Genomic DNA, 15,871 nt, shown 5'->3' with positions numbered 1-15,871 from the left:
CACTAAAATACCACATCCTAGATATCTCTGAATTAAATATTTCAGTTGCAAATTTTTCATTGCATAGTGGAATGTGTTCAGAACAATGAAACATAACACTTATCAATGTAAATCAAAATGAATATCCCATGGAGGTCCGAATTTGGAATGATACTCAAAATCAAAGTGGAGAATCAAATTACAGACTGATCCAACTTCAGTGGAAATGCTTCATGACAAGGAAAAGATGCTCAGTATTGTGTGTGGCCTCCATGTGCCTGTATGATCTCCCTACAACGCCTGGGCATGCTCCTGATGAGGCGGTGGAAGGTCTACTGAGGAATCTCCTCCCAGGCCTGGACTAAAGCATCTGCCAACTCCTGGACAGTCTGTGGTCCAACGTGACGTTGGTAGATGGAGCAAGACATGATGTCCCAGATGTGCTCAATTTGATTCAGGTCTGGGGAATGGGCAGGCCAGTCCATAGCATCAATGCCTTCATCTTGCAGGAACTGCTGACTCACTCCAGCCATAGGTCTGGCATTGTCCTGAATTAGGAGGGACCCAGGGCCAACTGCACCAGCATATGGTCTCACAAGGGGTCTGAGGATCTCATCTCGGTACCTAATGGCAGTCAGGCCACCTCTGGTGAGCACATGGAGGGCTGTGCGGCCCTCCAAAGAAATGCCACCCCACACCATTACTGACCCACTGCCAAACCGGTCATGCTGAAGGATGTTGCGAGCAGCAGATTGCTCTCCACGGTGTCTCCAGACTCTGTCACGTCTGTCACATGTGCTCAGTGTGAACATGCTTTCATCTGTGAAGAGCACAGGGTGCCAGTGACGAATTTGCCAATCCTGGTGTTCTGTGGCAAATGCCAAGCGTCCTGCACGGTCTTGGGCTTTGAGCACAACCCCCATCTGTGGACGTCAGGCACTCAGACCATCCTCATGGAGACAGTTTCTAACTGTTTGTGCAGATGCATGCACATTTGTGGCCTGCTGGAAGTCATTTTGCAGGGCTCTGGCAGTGCTCATCCTGTTCCTCCTTGCACAAAGGCGGAGGTAGCGGTCCTGCTGCTGGGTTATTGCCCTCCTACGGCCCCCTCCGCATCTCCTGGTGTACTGGCCTGTCTCCTGGTAGCAAACCTTCTTGCCACAGCTCGCATTGATGTGCCATCCTGGATGAGCTGCACTACCTAACCACTTGTGTGGATTGTAGAGTCCGTCTCATGCTACCACGAGTGTGAAAGCACAACCAACATTCAAAAGTGACCAAAACATCAGCCAGAAAGCATTGGTACTGAGATGTGGTCTGTGGTCCCCACCTGCAGAACTTCTCCTTTATTGAGGGTGTCTTGATAATTGCCAATAATTTCCATCTGTTGTCTATTCCATTTGCACAACAGCATCTGAAATTGATTGTCAATCAGTGTTGCTTCCTAAGTGGACAGTTTGATTTCACAGAAGTTTGATTTACTTGGAGTTAGATTCTGTTGTTTAAGTGTTCCCTTTATTTTTTGAGCAGTGTATATATATACAGCTCTGGCAAAAATTGGAGACCACGGCAAAATTTTCAGTTTGTCTGATTTTTTTCTTTATAGGTATATTTTTGAGAAAAATTTAAATTGTTTTAGTATTCTATAAACTGCTGACAGTCTCCGACGTTCCAAGCAATAAATTTTGTATTTATTTTCTGAAAATGAGAAATGGTCAAAATAACAAAAAATGCATTGCTTGCAGACCTCAAATAATGCAAAAAAAAAAGTTCATAATCATTCAGAAACAACAATACTAATGTTTTAACTCAGGAAGAGTTAGAAATCAATATTTTGTGGAATGACCATGATTTTTAATCACAACTTTCATGCAACTTGGCATGCTTTCCACCCGTCTTTCACTCTGCTTTTGGGTGACCTTATGCCACTCCTGGTAAAAAAATGTAAGCAGTTTTTCCTTTTTTGATGGCTTGTGACTATCCATCATCCTCTTGATTACATTCCAGAGGTTTTCAATGGGGTTCAGGTCTGGAGATTGGGCTGGCCATGACAGGGATTTGATGTGGTGGCCCTTCATCCACACCTTGATTGACCTAGCTGTGTGGCATGGCGCATTGTCCTGCTAGAAAACTTGTCCTTAGAGTTGGAGAACATTGCCTGAACAGAAGGAATCAACTGTTTTTCCAGGATAGCCTTGTATGTGGCTTGATGCATGCGTCCTTCGCATACATTAACCTGCCCAATTCCAGCCTTGCTGAAGCTGCCCCAGATCAACATCTGGTCGTCTAATGGTTAGACGGAGACCTGGAGAGGCGTACAAGAATCAGGTCATGTGTGCCTTGGAACTGTGATTTATAGTGCTTGGACTGTGCTTTATTGAGAAGACTGTGTATTGCCATTACTACAAGGATTACCGCCAAAACCGCCGCCATTGCAGCGCTGAGGAGAAGCGCAGGAGAAGAAGAAAGGCGTGGAAGTGGGCGTGAACAAACTGAAGAGCGCGAAAGACAATGGCCGCCCACTCTAAATATTTCAGCACCGTGAGGACGTGTCTGTCAGCAGCCGAGATCCGCCTCCTAATCCTCAATGGAGGGCGGAGACAACGAGAACGGAACCGCCCACGAAGGAGAGAGCGGGAAAAGGACCAGGAAGAAGGAGCGAGCGACATGGAGGACGCCATGGCCAGTTGCCCGGAGCCGGAGCGTGGGGTCGGAGCCGAGGACTCCCCCAGCTACCCGGAGAGGCACCGCATCCAGACCTCCACAGTTGACGCTGACCTTCTGCAGACCGGAGCGGACGGGCTGATCCGCCAACCCCTGCAGACGCAGCTGAGCACTGAGGCCGGGTGGAAGAAGACCTTCATCGGGAGCCTCACCAGACGTCTGTCGGCAGCCTCGTCTGGTCCGGAGCAAGAAAGAAGTTCCAGCGCTCCGAAGCCAGAAAGCGAGATGCTGCAAACGGAGATGACAACGCCGCAGCGCAGGGCCCTGCAACCAGCGCTCCAGACCCCAGCGGAGACGGAGCAGACCGGCACCGGAGGGACCACGTCTGAAGCAGGTATGAAGGACGACCCTGCCCTGATGACTGACACCACTTCAGTGACTGCTAGTGCCACAGCTGCTGACTCTGTTCCAGTGACTGATCTTGCAGCAGCTGCTACCTCTGCTGCAGCAGATGCCCATACTCAAGCTGCGCAGACCTCCATCGCTGCGCATGATTTAACCGTACATGAAAGACAGATTAACGGCGTTTGTCCAGCACTGGGTGTTACCCTGGATCTCACTTTTCCCAAGCCAAGAAGGGTTAAGTGCCAGGTGCAGCCCTGGAAGCCGTCCAACTAAACCTCGGAAACCTGAACATGTAAATAGTTAACTGCTTGTCTTTCTATGTGTCTTTCTGCTGCTACAACCCGACTAGGGTTAAACTCTTAAAGGGATCCCTTTGTTTACCCGGGATCCCTTCTTCTGCTTTTTGTTTTGTTTCCTGTTTCTTCATCACTGAAAGAACTGCTGGATCATGAACAATGCATGATACAAACTTCTTGTAAATAGTTTTCACCTAGGTGCTCTCTACTGGTTTTACATACGGAAAGGGCTCTTTGCGAAGAAACTGTTCCTGGAAACAGCACTGGAGTCCTTACAGTGAACAGACTTGCAGCTTGAGAAGTTGCACTACCTTATAGAGACTTGGTCCCCTCTTAAAGGGGATGTTCACACGTGTTGCACTTATGAACAGCGTTGCCTTAAGATGGTTGAATGGCAATAATGTCTTGAGAGAAGAAGCAATGATGCTGATATGAAGAAGTTATATGTAACTAACTAGTTAATTGTGAGAAATGTTTGATAATGTTGATGGAAGAATGAGGACAGAAAGTGAACCCGGACGGGGTTAGTTAGTGAGTCCTCCTAGGAGCCATATAGAGATGGCTCAGTAATCTTGAACTGAAGGAAAAATGATATGTTCTATACTGTGTATAGTAGTGGAAAAGGCAGTAGGCTCGGGCGGAAAGGGGCAGTCCTGTATGGAAAGGAGAGGCAGTAGGCCTGGAGCAGTTAGGACAGGCGGTCCTGCAGACTTAAAGAAGGAGAATGAAGTTAATTGCCTTATAATGTGATTATAAGAAGGTCTTTAGTGGATGCAGAGTGTACGTCCTTAAAGGCAATGTTAAATTATTGTTCAAAAATTTGCACTAAGTAGAATACCCGGTTGGGTGAGAAAAGTTATTTATACTAAGTTATTCAAAGTATTTAACCATGTTTGTAACGTTCAAGTGTCCTCACCTCCCATAAAGGGAAGCTCTGTTAAAGTTTACTTGCTATTGCACTCACAAAAATTGTATGTCTTTTTGCTGACATGTATTGTTGTTTTTCTTCCCAGTCCAGGAGTACTGGATTTAACCGGGGGGGAGTGCAGCGCCCCAGAGTCCTGGTCGTTGCAGTAATGTCGCTCTGCCGCTAAGGGGAGTGATGTTACTTCTGATGGCACTGAAGGAGTTCATCTGACCAGGTATCACATACACCAATACATTTCACAGTCGGGCCTCCAGGGGGAGCTAAGGGTACTATTCACTAGGCCACTCCTCACACACTGGTAAAACTGGGGGTCAGGCAGGAAGTTAAAAAGAAAGCTGACTGGGTTGGAACCAGGCAACACCTTGTGGCAGAGGGTGTTGTGGGGGAAGATTCGGTAGGGTCCCTGTCAGGGGTGGGATCCTGACAGAGGCCTGGCAACCAGAGAGAACATTACGGGACCGTGCCTGCACAGTATCGCGGCGGTGCCCCAAGAAAGGATAAGAAGCGAGATTTATTGTGCTGAGTGAGAAACGAGATCAAAGCAAGAAGGAGAATACCAGTAAGGGTCGTGCTGTAAGACCGAGGCAACATCCTACTGAGGCGCACAACCGGCGGCCGGAACGCCGAGGAAGTATATCTATATAGCTCCAGGCAATACTTCAAACCAACGGCAGGACAGTCAGTCACAGGCGGCCTGTCTCACCTAAATCACCTACGAAGACATAGGGGGCAATCTTTGGAGAGGGGCGACTCTAGGGTCCCGGAAGAGCTCCGAGCCTACCCGTCATACGGGTGCGTCCCAACCGTAACATCAGGGAGGGACGGATTAGCAGAACATCATCTAATCGAGTTGTGGGGGAACACGAGAAACAGATACAACAGTTGTGGGGACTATCCCGTAAGCACAGCAGGGGAGGACCACAACACATAGCGCTAGCAGGAAGGCACAGATTTCCACCTGCAAAGGGAACTCTGGAGGTGCCATCGGACCGGCCGGACTTGCGCAGCCTGGTTAACCGTATTCCGGATTGAGGACTCAGAATTCTTCAGTAAAGAGGTAAAGAGACTGCAACCTGGTGTCCTCGTTATTTACTGCGACCTGCACAGCACCACTACCTCACCACCATTACCACCACCTTTCACTGGACGCCCCACAGCAGGGTCACGGACCGGGTCTAGCCACCGTGACAACCCCCAGAACAGAGACTCAGGGGCCCGGTACCGGGTACCCCTCGGCCCTGCGGCAGTGGGGGCGCTCCATGTTATCTATCTATTATCTATTTATTATCTACATATTATCTATCTATCCATTATCTATCCATTATCTATCTATTATCTATCTATGATCCATTATCTATTATCTATTTATCTATGTATTATCTATCTATTATTTATCTATCATCTATCTATCTATTATCTATGTGTTATCTATTATCTATCTATATATTATCTATCTATCTATTATCTATCTATCTATCTATCTATCTTTCCATCTATCTATCTATCTATCTATCTATCTATCTATTATCTACTGTATATCTGTCTACTATCTATCTAGTTCTCTGTTTCACAGCTATCTGTCTATGAACTGCACATTTATCTTTTCCTTCCTTCCTTCTTTCCTTTCTCTTTGTCTTTCTCTCTTTTCTTTCTTTCTGTTTTTCTTTCTTAATCTCTTTTCTTCCTTCCTCCCTTTCTTTTTCTTACTTTCTTCCTGTTCTTTGTTCTCTTTCTATGTCTCTCTCTCTTACTCTCTTTATCTATTTCTTTTTGTATTTCTCTTTCTTTCTTTTTTCTTTCTTTCTTTTCTTCTTTCCTCCCTTTCTTTTTCTGTCTTTCTTCCGTTTCTTCGTACTCTGTCTCTCTCCCATTTTCTTTCTCTCTCTCTTATTTTCTATCTCTCTCTTTCTCCATTTATCTATTTCTTTCTCTCTTTCTTTGTCTTTTCTCTCTCTTTCTCTCCTTCTTTCTTTCCTCTGGGACCCATATATACAGTATATCATTTATTATTAATTACATGGCGCACAACATACAATAACCTCATATTTTTGATTCTATATCACTTTACAATAATTCAGGCAATAGCCCAAAAGTAACATTTCTCCCAGCGACCACCCTGAGCAAACGATTTACACACAGAAATCTGTTGTCAGCAATAAAGTCCAAACAGCAGGACGACGCCATGTAATGATTTCCATTGCGACCCTCCAGCCGATTCTTATGTTTCGCTGTAATATCAGTTAGATTTCCATTAAGCCCTGAATCCTGCCAGGCAATAATCAGGAGGACTGACCCTCCAAATGGTGTGTGAGTCTTTGTAGGAAGCAAATGCAACATGAAATCCATCCCCGCTGTGCCATACGATGAATCTGAGCTTATTGTCCCAGGCCGGGGGCGTAGAGCTCAATGTACATCTGTAACGTGGATATTATCCAAAAAACATAAACACAAATGAAAATATCGGGCCAATGCTTCGTAAAGTGAACGGCGAGGCTTCCAGCATGAAGTCATGGCTATAAGCAACACAATGTTATTCACCGCGGGACGCCATATCCTTTTCATCTTCCCCAAATGTTTATACTTCCCTGACCGATCCCGATGGGCCCTCGAGATAATATTTACTATTCGGCTATTAAATGTTACATAGTAACAGAATACAAATCAGCCCCATGGAGAGACGTGAATGGGGAATGGCTGTCCCTTCTGAGGACAACGGTGAGCGGCGGCACAGATGAAAGGACGGCCGTCTTATAATACTCCTGGACCGTGGGTCCATCTGACCGTATTGGGGAGTAAGGGGAATTGGAGGAAAACCGCATTGATGAAAATGATACTGTCACATCTGGAGTTTCACTGGCTCGGAGGAAAGATCTCCTAGAATGTGATGAGTTATGGGAATTCTCATGGACATTAACCACATAAAGTATCATAGATGACGGCCCCAGTCATTTGCTCCAGAAAACTGTTCAGAACACTTTTGCAAGTGCTGAAAAATGTGCACAAATTGTTACAACTTTTAATGTTTTTTTCTAACTAAACTTTAGATAAATTGGTGTTTATTACAGAGACGATTTGATCATATACTGTACGTACAAAAAAATTTCCCCCATTGTTTTCTGGGTTTTGTTTTTTACAAACTTATCTTTATCGTCAAAATGACTTGGTAACTTTGTCTTAATGTTTAGTATCATTATGTCGATATCAATTTTTTTTTCAGTTTGGCTACTTTTTTTGGACTTTAGGACACAATTTTTAGCAAGAAAAAATCTTGCTAAAAAGTCAGTTCGGTGGCAGCTTCCTGTGATCGAGGAGACCAGTCACACAGCGTCATTCTGGATTACTGAGAAAACTATGTAACGGCACAGCTCTCTGACTTTCAGTTGATTAATCTGATTGGTCCAGGGCAGGAGAGAAAGCTACCAGGAGCTGCACATCCCTAAAGCTGCAAGGATGGTGCGGGTCCTGGCTCACTGAAGGAACCTTCAGGTCATGTAATCAGTCACGTGCTAGGAAGGAAATGCAAAATATGGTAGTGTATATAGTGTTCATTATACATGTATTATATCTATCTATATGTGTAAATATATAAGAATAAAATAAAGTTGAACAGCAGCACTAGCAAGAAGTATGTGAAAAATGGGTGCCAGACCTTCCAGGCATAGACTGATCCTCAATATTATACAAAAAAGATGAAGACAGCACTCCTTCTTAGAAAGGCTCACACCTTGAGCCTAAACATCGCAGGAGCCCCTTATGGGCTTGTGAAGGAACAAATTATGAAAGATTCTCCATTTTGTGCTTTTCGACTCCATTTTCTTGTTGCTTAAAGATAAATTCTGTTATTTAATTAGGTAAAAGGTTACAGCTGCCATGAAGTAACTTTATCTTGTTGTTCACAAGCCTGTTATTCAACTAGGCTATGGTTCATAATTGGTATAAAGACCTTGAGTCTTCTGACTCGAGCCAGATAATAGATTCGGGGGTGTATCGCTATACAAGACTGAGGCACCTGTTAGAAAAACACATACTATGCCAAGAATATATGACCAAATATGTAGTTTCTGTTTTTTCTGTATACTCATGGGTTAAGTTTTTCCTGCATTCTTATAGGTTAAGAACTGTGAGCGTGTTCTTATGCTGATTGGTTGAAGTATAATTTCTATGATTATGAAAAGCGATACACAATAAAACGGGGGCCAGAGATCTGCTCGATCCCCCATACAGAGGCACACGTCTCCGTCTGGTAATTTTCAGTTGCCGGCAACGCCCTGTAGATTAATTTGGAAATCACTGAGTTAACCGTGAAGGATCAATTTAGATCCTCCCTCAACAGTTGGCGCCCGAAAACGTGGGGCCCCAAACAGGAACGCCTCTGCCCCCCGGAGGACAACAAGACAAATGACCCTCGGACCGGACACAGGCACTGGAAAATTGGGACTGATCATCCCCCACAACAACCACGGTAAGTTGGCAGTTATACTGTCCAGACTGACCGTTTGGTGTGGTTTTCCTGTGTTTGTGCTGCAAAGAGGATCTGAGGTTTGTCCCCGATGGTGGGGTGATTTTTGGGTGGAATCATATAGAGGTGTAGTTCCGTTGGGAGCCCAGTGCTCGAACCATACCTCATAAGCGACGGACACCCCGGATTGACCAGTGATGTAATTCTCTTTATAGTCAAAATATCCTGAATTCCTGATCACTGTTAGAATCAGGCGCGGTGAGGTGATCGAAGATTGGGTAGGATGCGTAACTCAGGAATCATATATTTATATATATCCAGAGGTGTCCGGAGGGAAAGTCTAAGACACCCTCCTCCTTTCACTGAGTACTGCGTTTTTGGGTTGTCCCAGCGGGGGTCAGAGAGACCCAGTGGAACAAAACCGTAAGGCCGTCGGTATTGTGCACAACAAAGTAAGGATATTTAGCTCTAAAGGAGAATCAGTTTCCGTGGAAGGAAAAGAAGACTTTGAATTTGTGTGATGAATCTGATATCGTTAGCCCAAACACGGGGAAATAAATCTGTCAGGAATGCAGATAAAATATTCTCAATCATGGGTTTTTCTAAGGTGTTCTGGTATGTGAATTGTGTGATGAAGGTTTTGTAGAAATTAATTAAGTCTGAGAACTGCTGTATTCCGTTTCTGTGTTTATCTCTAAGATACTCGATGGGAGGGTGGAGTCAAACAGCTGCGTTATTGCTTTCTCTGTGTTGAGGAATGCTGTGATTTTCTTATCTCTGCTGTGCCTCTCGTATGGAGGGGGCACGTAGTTGCGTTCTAAGTTTCTCTATATTTTCTGTCGCGCTGGGAGATTTGTGTTTAAACAATATTTGAAATATGGTACCTAGTTTTAGAAGGAAACTTGTAAGAGATTGTTTGATTATCAGTGTAATTGAAAGATTGGTAAAAGATTCACCTGCTTCAAGTTGAGTGGTTGATATATAGCAAAATTGAGGATCAACAGAGGAAGTGAATTACGCTGAAAAAGGAAAGTTGTCTATTACTATGACAAAAAACTGGATGTTTTGTAGTGCAAGAAGGAACTGAGAAAGTGACTGAGATTAATGTGTCAGGAAAGCAAACAATCAAAAATTTGGGACAGGGGGTCTCCCTGCTAGATAATATGGTCCCTCCCCAGGAAATTAAGCCTCTACTCCCGACTGTAAGCCCTATGCCCCTTAACCCCAAGGTACCAATATATCCTGGACTGCCGAGAAGTTCTATGGGCGTCTTATGGTAGTATTTAAAGATCAGGGTTTCTCACTGTATAATAAAGCCCATTCACACATTTTTGTGACAGCTGTAATGTCCGGCTTTAAATCTGAATTGAAAGAGGCAATAATGTCAGTTAGACCTGATATCGAGACTTCCACTCCAGATGATGCATTGAAAATAGTAACGAGTTTTCAAAAGAATTTAGCCCGTTCTGCATCAGCAGAAAAATTAAAGGTTAAATCAGTGGTCGCAGTGATTTCTGCTCCAACCTTAGCCCCCACACACACACACACAGCTGCAAGGACGCAGCTCCATTCCTTATCAGTGGCCCACGTAACAGACTTCAGCTCCTGCCCTCCCTACCTTACACAAATCCAATATCTTTTTTAACCCTATGTCTGGGAATCTCCCTCCCAAGCCCCGTCATGTCAAGTCTCAGACCAAGAGCTTGTTTTAATCGGAGTAGATGGAAGACCCAATAAATATACTCTTATAAAACCTATCCCTGTGGGACCCTTCCCTGAAGTCACGGCTCAGTTCGTAATCTCTCCCACATGTCCGGTAAATTTACTGGGGGCAGATTTATTATCACAGTTCCGCTCCAGAATACAATTCCAAGATGATGGTCAGATGGTCCTTACGTTATATAACCCCTATGCAGATGAACACAATGAGGAGATCTGTATCCTACATGCCCTTCCCACGGTTATGATGGCCCTGATAGGCCCAGATCCACCCCCAATAATGCCTGTAGAACCAGTAAAAGTGTTTTTCAAACCTGGTGCCCCTTTTCCCAAAGTCCATCAGTACCCTTTGAAACATGATCAGGAGCGGGGCCTCAAGGGGCAAATACAAACGTTACTCGATAATGGTGCCCTAGTACCCTGTGTTTCCCCATGTAACACGCCCTTGTTGCCCGTTAAGAAAAAGACCCCACCCGGCCAACCCCCTGTGTACTGGCTGGTACAAGATCTACGGGCAGTTAATGCAGTTACTGTTCTGGAAACTCCGGAGGTGCCTAAGCCATATACTCTTTTGTCCCAGATAACTCAGGATGCTGCTTGGTTCACAGTTATCGACCTTGCCAGTACCTTCTTCAGCATTCCATTACACCCAAATTGCCAGTTTCTGTTTGCATTTATTTATCAGGGACGAACAGAGCAGGAAGCCATTGCTGCCACTGTTAGCCTCCTCAAGTATCTGGCAGATCTGAACTGTCGGGTTTCAGCCTCGAAACTTCAATTCTGCCTTGGTCAAGTGATATTTTTGGGTCACTGTCTCCTTCAGGGTGCCAGACACCTCACAGAAGAAAGAAAAATAGCCGTCAGCTCCCTTCCTTTTCCAAAAGATGAGACTGAACTCCAGCGTTTTTTTGGACTATGTACTTATTGTCGTCAGTGGATACCGGACGCATCCCGCATAATGCAACCTCTCTACAATGCCCTGGAAGACGGTTTAAAGGTACCTTCACACGAAGCGATGCTGCAGCGATAGCGAGAACGATGCCGATCGCTGCAGCGTCGCTGTTTGGTCGCTGGAGAGCTGTCACACAGACCGCTCTCCAGCGACCAACGATGCCGAGGTCCCCGGGTAACCAGGGTAAACATCGGGTTGCTAAGCGCAGGGCCGCGCTTAGTAACCCGATGTTTACCCTGGTTACCAGCGTAAAATGTAAAAAAAACAAACACTACATACTCACATTCACGTCCCTCGCCGTCCGCTTCCTGTACTGACTGAGCGCCGGCCCTAACAGCACAGCGGTGACGTCACCGCTGTGCTTTCACTTTCACTTTGCGGCGCTCAGTCAGTGTGGGAAGCGGACGCCGGGGGACACATGTAAGTATGTACTGTTTGTTTTTTTTACATTTTACGCTGGTAACCAGGGTTTACATCGGGTTACTAAGCGCGGCCCTGCGCTTAGTAACCTGATGTTTACCCTGGTTACCAGTGTAAAATATCGCTGGTATCCTTGCTTTTGCTGTCAAACACAACGATACACGGCGATCGGACGACCAAATAAAGTTCTGAACTTTATTCAGCGACCAGCGACATCACAGCAGGATCCTGATCGCTGCTGCGTGTCAAACTAAACGATATCGCTAGCCAGGACGCTGCAACGTCACGGATCGCTAGCGATATCGTTACAAAGTCGTTTCGTGTGAAGGTACCTTAAGATGTGCTGATGATTTGGCAGATTCCACACCGGACACGCTGTTACTACGGAAGATACTGTAGTGCACGGAGCGGCACTCCCTCCCTCACTGTAAGCACAAGAAGTAGAACTTCAGGCTCTGTCTACTGCATGTGTTCTGGCCAAAGACAGGCGGGCTAATATATACACGGGCTCACAGTATGCATTTGGTATTGCTCATGATTTCGGAGCCCTATGGGTCAATCGAGGGTTTATTACTACCGCCGGAACTCCAGTGAAAAATGCTGAAGCTGTTAAAACCCTCATGGACTCAATCAAATTACCTACCCAGGTGGCCATTATCAAAATTAAGGCGCACGGTCCTAGGAAAAGTCCACAGACTGTTGGTAACGCCTTTCTGGATATGCAAGCAAAAGCTGCTGCTCTCCTACCCGTTGAACAGACTATACCAACTATGGTGACCACACGCTTTCAGCGTAAACAGTTACAAGAAACACTGACTCTACAGGAACTTGATGATCTGCGCCAGACTGAGGTTTTCTGTCGGACCCCACGAGACCGCTTAATGACGATGCAGAGAATGTCCCCAAAGGAAGAAGTGAAGCAGTGGAAGGCTGCTGGAGCATGTATGGACAATGGTCTCTGGAAAAAGGACCAACTTGTGTGTCTCCCTAAGCGGATGTACCCTGCTATTGCCATGTGGGCACATGGGCCCACACATCGAGGAAAAAAATGTACAAAAATTCTACTGGGCTCCAGGTATTTCTACAGTCCTGACAGCACTCAACCATGCATGTAACATCTGTCAGACCTGCAATACCAGTCAACTTCAACGTGTACCCCCGAAGCACCTTGCTAAGCCCGACTATCCTTTCCAAAGGCTCCAAGTGGACCACATCACGTTGCCTAAGTCTAGAAGGTATGAATATTTTCTGGTGGTTGTCGACATGTTCTCCAGTTGGCCAGAAGCATTTCCCGTTACTAACATGACTGCAAAGACCACAGCGAAGAAACTGGTGATGGAAGTTATATGCCGATATGGTGTTCCAGAAGTCGTCGAAAGTGACCAAGGCCCGGCCTTTTCTTCTCATGTGTATCAGGAGGTTCTGACAATGCTTGGATGGATCTACTGTAGCCCTCCATACTCTGTACTATCGACAATCCAGTGGGAAAGTTGAGAGGCTGAACGGCACACTGAAGGGACAACTGACCAAAATGATGCAGGAGACTACGGCTCCATGGCCAGGGCTCCTACCCATTGTACTGTACCACATTCGTACTACCTTAAGGCAAAACTTGGCCTGTCCCCATATGAGATATTGTTTAGTGCTAGGCCCTCAGTTGCAAATTTCCAGTCTCAGTAGTTATCAGAGGAAACTGACCGTGCTGTTCAATATGTTATTCAGCTTAGTAAAAATCTTGCTAACACCCATGTTTTAGTTTCTTCTTCCCTTCCAGATTCAGCAGAAACCGACACTTGTCACAACTTAAAGTCTGGTGGTTTTGTTGTCGTGAAAAGCCATGTCAGAAAACACGGACTAGAACCCTTGTATGACGGTCCCTACCAAGTCCTCAGTATCACCCCTATGTCAGTAAAGCTGGAAGGAAGGTCGACGTGGATCCACGTATCGCACTGCAAGTTGGTCAAACAGACTAGTAGCAAATAAGGGGACATAATGTTTTGGTTTTTCGCATTTTTTATATTATTATTGGTAACCGCATGAGAAAGCCTAAATTCCCCAATATCCTTGAATAATAAGTTTGTACAATATCATTAAAGATTAGTAGTACAGATGTGTATAGCCAATAAAATTGTCAGTTCTATTTTCATTTACCCTATGATTACACAAATGTGGGATAAATTGGTTAGGGCCACAGATTTTCTAGATGATCAAATTTGGGATATACGGTATTAGATATACTGAATACTACTGTTGTTGTCCAAAACCAACTTATCATAGTCACTAATCAATATACTGTATTACTTAACAGCAGCACAGGGTGGTATGTGTCAGGTTATTGGACCCGCATGCTGTCATTATATAGATCCCAATAGCACTATGAAGTTTAAGTTAGAGGATATTCAAAGACTCAGAGATTAATATAATAAAGACAATGACTGTAGTAAGGACAGTTGGTGGGCAGACACCTTCTCCTTTCTTAATCCAGCCAATTGGTTTGAGGGACTTGGGGACTGGATAGCTGGAATCTTGCAAAGTTTTTTATATATTGTTGCCTTTATCCTTGTCATGTATGTAATACTAAAACTAGTTCTTTGGTGTATTTCTGTATGTATTAGGAAACTCTGCACTAAGACAACTAATGATGATACCAAAAGCGTTGCCACCGCTGCTCTTCTCTACATCGATTTCACAAAGTTACCTGATGAAGATGTTGAAGCCAAGTGCATGGCTATCTTCAAAAGATCCCCACCACTGTTATCAATAATTGTTATTCGTAAATTCTAGTATACAGGGGGGACAGGTACGCCGCAACAGCCATGGCTGGTACCAGTACCCCTCGAGCTTAGAGCTTGGGATAGTACCTCTGATGCTGGACATTAATTAACAAAATTTATCTAGGGGGGAATGTGAAGGAACAAATTATGAAAGATTCTCCATTTTGTGCTTTTCGACTCCATTTTCTTGTTGCTTAAAGATAAATTCTGTTATTTAATTAGGTAAAAGGTTACAGCTGCCATGAAGTAACTTTATCTTGTTGTTCACAAGCCTGTTATTCAACTAGGCTATGGTTCATAATTGGTATAAAGACCTTGAGTCTTCTGACTCGAGCCAGATAATAGATTCGGGGATGTATCGCTATACAAGACTGAGGCACCTGTTAGAAAAACACATACTATGCCATGAATATATGACCATATATGTAGTTTCCGTTTTTTCTGTATACTCATGGGTTAAGTTTTTCCTGCATTCTTATAGGTTAAGAACTGTGAGCGTGTTCTTATGCTGATTGGTTGAAGTATAATTTCTATGATTATGAAAAGCGATACACAATAAAACGGGGGCCAGAGATCTGCTCGATCCCCCATACAGAGGCACACGTCTTCGTCTGGTCATTTTCAGTTGCCGGCAACGCCCTGTAGATTAATTTGGAAATCACTGAGTTAACCGTGAAGGATCAATTTAGATCCTCCCTCAACAGGCTGATAAACCACTATATATTTTTTACCGCCCCCCTGACGAAGCCAACGCGAAATGCGCGTTGGGGCTGTGCTGTGTGACCATCCGCTGCCTGTTACATGGGTAAGGAAATGTGCCAGGTGTATTATATCGTGCTGTTAGATAAATAATGATACTTGATCCTGGGTCTCTTTTCCTTGTCCCATCAAATATGACAATAGCACTAAGCACTTTATTTATGTTATGGCAGTGAACAGTAGGTCATACAGGTCTGGCACTGTTGGTGCTTTCCCTTGCTGAGCATGTAATGTTAGGTATATGGTATTTTATAATGATTGTTATTAGTATTTAAGATTAATAAAATTGATATTTTTACATACTAATTTGGACTTGAACTCCGTTTTTGTATATGGTTCATGATTTGAGTATGGAGTGTACTATTATGACTTGGTGGCCTAGTGTTCATTATTCATCTATGGTGTGATGACCGAACATAGGAGCTGGATTGTATCCATTATGGGATTTAGTTATATATTTTTTCTAAGAAGTAATGCTGTCTTCTTTTTTGTACTATCTATCTATCTATCTATCTA

Source organism: Ranitomeya variabilis, chromosome 6 (genome assembly GCF_051348905.1).
Source record: "Ranitomeya variabilis isolate aRanVar5 chromosome 6, aRanVar5.hap1, whole genome shotgun sequence".
Classification (NCBI taxonomy): domain Eukaryota; kingdom Metazoa; phylum Chordata; class Amphibia; order Anura; family Dendrobatidae; genus Ranitomeya; species Ranitomeya variabilis.
This window is presented reverse-complemented; position numbering follows the sequence as displayed.